Source organism: Phoenix dactylifera, unplaced genomic scaffold, assembly GCF_009389715.1.
Source record: "Phoenix dactylifera cultivar Barhee BC4 unplaced genomic scaffold, palm_55x_up_171113_PBpolish2nd_filt_p 000527F, whole genome shotgun sequence".
Classification (NCBI taxonomy): Eukaryota; Viridiplantae; Streptophyta; class Magnoliopsida; order Arecales; family Arecaceae; genus Phoenix; species Phoenix dactylifera.
This window is the reverse complement of record NW_024067937.1, coordinates 345,807-353,309: the sequence shown is the minus strand read 5'-3', so window position 1 is coordinate 353,309 and position 7,503 is coordinate 345,807. Positions and strand designations below refer to the sequence as shown.

General features: G+C 41.6%; 1 non-coding gene across 1 annotated transcript; it reads left to right on the top strand.

Annotated features, from left to right (window-relative positions):
• The first annotated feature begins 7,136 nt into the window (after nucleotides 1-7,136).
• On the top strand, nucleotides 7,137-7,242 carry LOC113461750. The gene has a single exon (XR_003384031.1). It is a non-coding gene; the product is annotated as a small nucleolar RNA R71 (small nucleolar RNA).
• Nucleotides 7,243-7,503: the final 261 nt, after the last annotated feature.

Sequence of the window (7,503 nt, the reverse complement as noted above, 5' to 3'; positions counted from 1 at the left end):
ACGACCTGATATAGCTCTTGCTGTGAGTGTCACAAGCAGATATCAGTCGAATCCAGGTGAAGAACACTGGACAGCTGTGAAGAATATTCTTAAGTACTTGAGAAGAACTAAAGATTTATTCTTGGTTTTTGGAGGATCATCAGAGTTAAAGGTAGAAGGATACACAGATTCAGACTTCATGACTGATGTCGATGATAGGAAGTCAACATCTGGATATGTGTTCTTGTGCAATGGTAGTACGGTGAATTGGAAGAGTTCTAAACAACCGATCATTGCTGATTCTACTATGGAAGCTAAATACATCGCTGCCTCTGAAGCTGCTAAGGAAGGCTTCTGGTTCAAAAAATTCATTGCAGAGTTGGACGTGATGACATCAGATGCCATAACACTCTACTGCGATAATAATGGCGCCATAGCCCTTGCTAAGGAGCCAAGGTCTCATCAGAAGTCCAAGCACATAGAGCGGCGCTTCCATCTCATACGCGACTATGTTGAGAAGAAATATGTAGAGGTGCAGAGAGTAGACTCCGCGGATAACGTGGCAGATCCGTTCACTAAGCAGCTAAGTCAGCAAAAGACTGAAGCCCACCTTGAGAAGATGGGGCTTAGATATATGACTGATTGGCTTTAGTGCAAGTGGGAGATTGTTAGATGTATGCCCTAGAAGCTAATCTGGCTGACACATTGTAAATTCTAGGGACATAATTTTGTACTTGACTATTTATTATTGAATAAATAAAAGGCATCTTTTCATTCATATTATTATGTGTCTATGAATCGTCCAAGAAATTAATAAGATGATGATACATATTCTCAAGAGTTGAGAATTTGAGCCATGTATCATTGGTGATTAATTTCTAAATGCTCCTGATCAATGGATCATCACGAGGACGGTGATCGATCCGATCAGTGCACAGATCACTTTCCTTCTGGATGGACGAGACTTGAGTCCACAGTGTAGGGACACTGAAGTGATAGTGCAGGTGCTTGTTAGAGAACAAGGGTACTGAGCATGACCAAGACAAGAAGTCACTTGGATGTCTATCCACTCGTCAGTGACTTGCTTGATGTTGCAGTAGTGTGACTGGTCCTTTGACCTGCGGTGCTTCGGCTACTCACAGTGAGGTTATTGTAGTTTGACTGCACACATACATAGTTTCTAGCCATATGGGTCCATGCAGTGTAGATTGGCTGCAGTAGGTTCACTGTAGGAGTAGGGTATGCACCTACAAGGAATCTATCGACCTTAATAGAAGAGGAGTGATCCTAGTGATTTGTTAGACTGAGTTCTAAGACCTTGGCCAGGGCAGTAATATAATTGGAGAAAGAGTTTTCCACTATCGAACTCGAGTCGAATAAATTTTGACATATGACAGACGATGGGGTTTGACGAAGTTGTCCATGACCTCCGTCCTGTAGGGATCCACGATAGTAGGGACTGTATCACATGGTAACTGCACCTAGAGGTTCATCTTCTATTCTACTGGGTAGCCACTACATGCTGCTAGGTGTCACTGGTGGATGGTGGGACTCACAGGGATTATCTCGATGATCGATAAACCTAATGAGTTGAGTTGGAATCGTTCCACCCATTGAAAGGAGTTTTCAATGATATAGTGATAGAGATCACAATATATCTCACTACCAGTCAGAGTAGAACTAATGGGTCACACACACTAGAAGTATTGACCGATCCAATGGTTGAAAAGTGATTATGAATCACAAGTAATCAATTCGATTGATATTCAGTTGAAGAAGAACAAAGGAATTTAATTATTGGACTTGAAACAAGAGTCCTACTTCGAGTAGGATTCCTAGAGTCCTAATTGGATTAGGACTGGGAATCCTAGTTGGAGTAGGACTGGAATTCCTACTTGGAATAGGATTCCTGAAATCCTAATGAGATTAGGAGTTTTGAATCAAAATTGGATTCCTACTTGGAGTAGGATTCCTAGAGTCCTAATCGGATTAAGACTTCGGATTCAAATAGAGTCCTAATTGGATTAGGACTAAAATTATATATGTCCTAATTTGGATTAGGGTTTCTTAAGTCACAATTAATTATTAATCTAATGAATCAATAAGACTCCTAATTGGATTAGGATTGAAGAGTTCAATTGAGTCAAAATTGATTTAAGTTCTAATTGGATTAGGACTTACCTAGATTGGATCCAAATTAGTTCACCCTTGGGCTAAGCCTAATTGGATTAGGGTTTGACCACATTAGGGCATTCCAATCCCTACCAATATGGATTAGGGTTTACCATGAGGAAGGGGATAAGCCCTCCCCTTTCCACGTGGAGAAGGGAGAAGAGATGGCGCCCCCTCTTAGGAAAGACATCAAGAACTCCTAAATGTTAGGAGCTCCACATGTCTATAAAAGGGACTTGTGGGCGGCACCTAGGGCATAGAAGAAGTCCTCTTCCTCCTTGCCGTACGCCTCCCTCTCCTCTCCTCTTGGTTCAGCCGCAAGCAAGGAAGATAAAAGCCAAAGGTGTTGGCGGCATCCTCTTCCTCCCTTCTTCCTTCCAACGCAGGGAAAAGAAAGAAGGCTGCGTGGGGATTCTTCTTCTTCCTCTTCTTCATCCTTCTTCTTCCTCCTCTCAAGCACAATCAAGGGTTGATTGAAAGAGAGGAAATCAGCCATCAAAAGAAGTCTTTGCAAGGGAGCTAGCACCCCGGGAAGACAAGAGAGCTTTGATCGGATCACTGCTTCGTGTGGATACCCGTAGAGGCCGGACACTTGAACGGCTTCAAGCAAACCTTCATCCTAGACCACGAACTTCAGTTTACGGTGATCATCTACCCGCACAAGGTGAAGATCTGATCTTCCTAAAGGTTTAAAAAGTTTTAATTCTTATCTAACTACGAACGATTCATGAAACAACGTTCATGCGATGAACGTCGATCCCGCTTATGCCGATTCCGCTGCCATCTGAATTTTTTTGAAATATCAGCGGCATGGGCGGGTTCCCAACAGTTCGTGACTAAATCCTTTTTTTTGATGAAGTCCTTTTTGATTTTTTTTTTTTTGGATTAGATAAGTAAGATTCATCAGGGTCCAAGGTTGCTACTATATTATCAACATAATGTCGAGCCTAGACCTTAGAAGAGTCGGCCAGTGTGTAGTAAAATTTCAAAGTATTAATTAGCTTACAACTCCCTAAGAGAGACTTAATAAAAAGAACTTAAATTTGTATTACTTCCGACTAGTCATTGGGCTTTTTAGATTTTATATATCTTGTGTGTTTATCATTCTCGCATTAATGTATAGAAATTAGGTTTTTTTAAAAAAAACAAGAACTTTTTTTTATTTTTAATTTATTATTATTATTATTATTATTTATAAAAATGAACAATTTTTTTTAAAAAAAATTAATTTTATTTTATTATTATTATTATTATTATTATTATTATTTTGTTGGGATGAAAATCAAGATGAAGATCCCCAAACATAAACCTGACATTGTGAAGTGAAAATGAACGCAAGAGATGCAAATAAAACCAAAAATGCTTAGAAATACTTAAAAAATATCTCCAAACCTAAACCTAACATTGTTTTCAATGTTAAAGAAATCTAAGAGAATTGGGTTGCCTCCCAATAAGCGCTAAGTTTATTGTCTTCAGCCAGACACAGTGAGATAGTTTTTGCATCTCCTTCTATGAGGTCATCTATTTTGTCTATTATAAAACACTCAACTTCCCTCGCGGGTTGGTCGGCCGCATTGAACACATTTAATTTTACCTTCATGTTCCCAAATGATATGTTCATTACCCCCGTTCTACAATTGATGCACGCATTGGCTGTTGCTAAAAAGGGACGCCCAAGGATCACGGAGATTTGTTTCTTAAGATTAGGTTCATGTTCCATATCAAGGACAATGAAGTCTACTGGAAAATAGAATTTATCTATCTTGACAAGAACATCTTCAATTATCCCACGTGGTGTTTTTACAGATCGATCAGCCAATTGAAGGGATATCGAGGTTGGTTTTAACTCACCTAACCCAAGCTTCTCATAAACTGAATAAGGTAAAAGGTTGACACTTGCCCCTAGATCTAAGAGTGCTCGATCAATGAAATTACTTTCTAAGACACAGGAGATGGTGGGAGCACCAGGATCTTTGAATTTCGGAGGGGTGTTGTATTGGAGAATAGAACTCACTTGCTCAGTTAGGAAGACCTTTCTAGGCACATGTGTCCTAGATTTTCGCTTTTGGGTACAAAGGTCTTTGAGAAATTTGGCATAGGAGGGAACTTGTCTAATAGTATTAAGATGCGGAAGGTTGATTTTCACTTGTTTAAAAACCTCCATCATTTCCTCTAGTGAAGTTCCCTTTCTGTCAAAGGGAGAGGGCGAATTAAGAGCTTCAGAAAATGGGGCCTTTGGGATGTGAGTTTTGGCAGAAGGTGGACTAGCTGAAGAAGAAGAAGGTTTTAGATTTTCATTTGACACATGTCTATCCTCTTCTTCACCTTCCTTATTGTTATCTTCCCCAATCTTATTGTTTACTACACGTCCACTCCTTAGGGTAGTCAAAGCATTGGCTTGTTCATGATGGATTGCATTTAGTTGTTTTTCTTGAGCCATGTATTGTCCCCTAGGATTACTTAGTGGTTGGCTTGGAAGCTTTCCTTCCTCTCGCTTGTTCAGTGCATTAGCTAGTTGCCCCATTTGGGATTCTAGCTTGGCGATGGATTGCGTGTGAGAGTGCACCAATTGTGTAATGGTTTCCAAACCTTGAAGGGCGTGCCACACTTTCTCCTCAAAGGCTGTGTTTCTTTGGGGTGGAGGAGGAGTGTGTTGAAATTGAGTCGAGGGACGGTAGGTGACGCGTTCGCAAAAATACTTTCGCGAAACTAATCTTCCAAGTATAGAAGAATCGTACAAGTAGTAAAATCTTGGAAGTCCGAGGTCGAATCCTCAAGGAACGATCCATGGATTATTAGCGTAATTTTTACATGTAATTTTCAATTGATTTTCAGAAATTAAAAACAAAGAATGATATGCAAATAAATAAAGTTCAATGAAACAGAGAGATGGTAGGGATCTGGAATCCCCCTTGATGATATTGCATCCAAGAAATAAACTCTATAGTTCTTGATTAAAGATTAACTGTAGGATAGATCTAATCATGGTATATGTTTCATGAACATATGAACTCAATTTCTAAGCATTCATCGTGCTTTCTACGTCTACGACGAATCAAATACTAAAGCAATCCATATATCAATAATCATAATCCATTAAAGAGCTATCTACGAAATAACTATGCATAGATCAAAAATATATCAGTAAATATAAGTCATTCAAAGCAAAAGTTTAGAGTTTACTTCAAAGAGTAATATATCAAAGGTTCCTCCATCACCCTTCCTAAGATATCAGCCACTCATTTCACACATTAATCCCCCTTTTCTTTTTTTCTTTTTCTTTTCGGAAATAGGGGATACCCTCTTTCCCTTTTTTTTTCTCTTTTCTCAAAAGGGCTGATGCTCTGTTTCTTCCCTCTCTGTTTTTCCGAATGAGGATTACCCCAAACCCTTCCCAGCCGAGAGGTATAACAAGCTAGCCTTCTCCCCACCTTCTCGCACGCGGTGGAGACGAGCTAAGAATGCAGAGCGGACGTGGAAGGAGCGGACATTGATCGATGGTGCTTGGACGCGCATGGACGACTGTGGATGCTTGCGAACGGCTGGATGAACGTGTGGATCCGGAAGAATCGGATGCGGAGGAGCCGAGCAGCAGAGCCTTAGACGCGGCAATCTGAGATTTGGAAGGTGGATCACGGACGCCTGCGGGATCTGGGGAAGGCTGAAGATTGTGGGGATGCTGGAATCTTGGATGTGATCACTGGATCTGGATGTTTCGTGTGATGCTAGGACGTGGGAGATTCGCACGCGGAGAAGACGGACGTGGTTCCTGGGGTCGCGAATCCGGAAGATGTGCGGATGGGCTGCACGCGGGCTGCTTCAAATGGATGCATGGGATGAGACGGGGAGGAAGGAGATCCGAGAAGAGCTGGGATGCGGTCGAGGGAAGCTTCACGGGAGGCTCGCAGGAGGAGATTTGACAGCGGAAGAATGTGGCGATGGAGCCGGCTCGCGGACGGTTGAGCTTGGGCTCGTGGAAGAAGCGAACTCACGGGGTGACGGCTGCGAATGAAGCTTGGAATCAATCCGGGGACTGAGACGCAGATGCTGGGATCTGTTGGAATACATGGGAGATGAACCATGGACGGCTAGGAGCTGATCACATGCGCTAGGAGAAGTTGGATGCGGGAGGTTAGATCACGGATCCTGGGACGCGCTGGATCTGAGAAGGCTGATGTGGCTGGAACTCGAGAGAGCTGGCTCACGCGTGAGGCGGGCTAAAGAAGAGCTGGGATCTGTTCAGCTGGAAAGAGATGAATTTGTATAAAATAATGATGAAAATTATAATAAGTGCTATGGATAAAATATTTAATCATGCAAATGTTAACACCTATCATTTATCATTATTTTGCTAACATTAGGCTAAGTTAATTTGTACTTAGATCGCACTTTTGTGCTCTCATAAGTAGGGATGAATATTTTGTGAGGTTTGAAAATTCTGAGGGTTTTGAAAATTATGGGAGTAGGGTTGGGCAGTATTCGAAGCTTGCTGCTTCCAAGAAAAGTTTGGATGATTCCGCCATCCTGGGTTATATGTATTGAAAAATGGGTCATTACTCGGTCTGGGCTGGGTTTGAGCAGCATTGATGTGTTCTTGCACGAGTTCGGGGAATTGGGGTGCTGAGGGGCACTCATGAATAGGGTGGGATGGGCTAGAACAGATAGTACACACTTGTGCTTGGGAAGAGTTAATGAAATGCCCACCTATCATCAGTTGGTCAATCTTATGGGACAATGCATCTACCTTGCTAGACAGGTCCATAGAATGACTTATTTCACAAATGGTCCCTTTTCTTTGAGAACTCGAGGGTGCTTGACGAGAACAGGAAGCATGGTGGAGGGAGTTTTCATTAAGATTTTCAAATAATTGCCATGCTTCATGCTCATTTTGAAGCATGAATGTCCCCCCGCATGCGGCATCGATCATCTGACGGTTTCGTTCAGTCAATCCATCATAGAAACATTGCACTAGCTACCATTTAGGTATTTGATGATGTGGGCATTTACGGATTAGGTCCCGAAATCTCTCCCAAGTTTTATGAAATTCTTCTCCCTCGGTTTGGGAGAAGCTTGTAATGGCATGTCTAAACTGGTTCGTTCTTCCTATGAGAAAGTATTTTTTAAGAAATTCTTGTTGCATTTGATCCCAGGAACGAATCAAATTGGCTTCTAAAGAATTCAGCCATTGCTTGGCTCTATCTTTAAGGGAGAAGGGGAATAATCTAAGTTTTAGAGCATCATCAGTGAAATTCTGAATCTTGACAGTGGTGCAAATCTCAAGGAATTCATCTAGGTGTTTATATGGATCTTCATTGGTGAGCCCATAAAAAGATGGGAGCATTCGGATCACAC